At 33.4% G+C, this 902-nt stretch overlaps 1 long non-coding RNA gene across 1 annotated transcript; it reads left to right on the top strand.

Annotated features, from left to right (window-relative positions):
• The first annotated feature begins 5 nt into the window (after positions 1–5).
• On the top strand, positions 6–769 carry LOC107576189 (uncharacterized). The gene is made up of 3 exons (XR_001608012.1): positions 6–50; positions 417–571; positions 709–769. It is a non-coding gene; the product is annotated as an uncharacterized lncRNA (long non-coding RNA).
• Positions 770–902: the final 133 nt, after the last annotated feature.

The following is a 902-nucleotide window of genomic DNA, read 5'->3' as shown; positions in this document are numbered from 1 at the left end:
CCCTTCAAACTGTTTCCCAATAAGATCATTTTTTCATCCAAGAAATAAAGGTGATTTTTATTTCTGTGAAGACAAAGTCACATGATCCTTCAGAAATCATTCTAATATCAAGGAACATTTCTTATTATTATCAATGTGGAAAATAGTTGTGCTGCTTAATATTTTTGTTTCCTCAGGATACTATTTTTTCAGTATTCCAGCAAGTTCAAAAGAGCAGCATTAATTTGAAATAGAAATTATGTTAACAATGTTAACAACTTAACTGTCACTTGATCAATTTAATGCGTCCTGAATAAAAGTATTATTTTCTTTAAACAATCTTATTGTGGAAAACATGCCTTAGAATGCTGAACATTTAAAAGAAATAAAGTTGTAATTATTAAACAGTAGTCCACTGTGATATTTATTTTTTAAAGGGGCTGGACACTGGCTTGTAGCAAACAGAGATACTTTGGAAGATAGGACATCAAAAAGGAAAAACATTTCAGGATCACGTTTTGAAGTGCACTCTGGGAAACATGAAAAGAGACAACCAGAGAGTGCTAGCAACTGTTTAGATGCACAGCTTTTTGTAAGAATGCATTCACATTAGTATTACATTTGTATGCTATTAATTCATTCATTGGTTTAAAATGTGACATTGATGTTCAATTTCTCTTTCAATATCCTCCATTGAACACACACGCAAACACTTCCACAATACTTCAGCTTACACTGTGTTGTGTGGACAAGCCCTCAGACCTCTGTTCTGTTAACATCAGTGGCCAGCGTTTGCAAACGGTAAGCCCTGTATCAAAAACTTTGTTTAAAGTTACTTTGTTAGATTAAGCCAGTGGTTTAAGTCACATCTGCCGTTTACATCACAGAAGGATTTTTCTTTTTTAAAACAGGTCAGACTTGAG

The sequence above is a fragment of the Sinocyclocheilus grahami genome, unplaced genomic scaffold (assembly GCF_001515645.1).
Source record: "Sinocyclocheilus grahami isolate Dianchi unplaced genomic scaffold, SAMN03320097.WGS_v1.1 scaffold3323.1, whole genome shotgun sequence".
NCBI lineage: Eukaryota > Metazoa > Chordata > Actinopteri > Cypriniformes > Cyprinidae > Sinocyclocheilus > Sinocyclocheilus grahami.
Note: the sequence above shows the minus strand (reverse complement) of the source record. Positions and strands in the feature narration are given on the sequence as shown.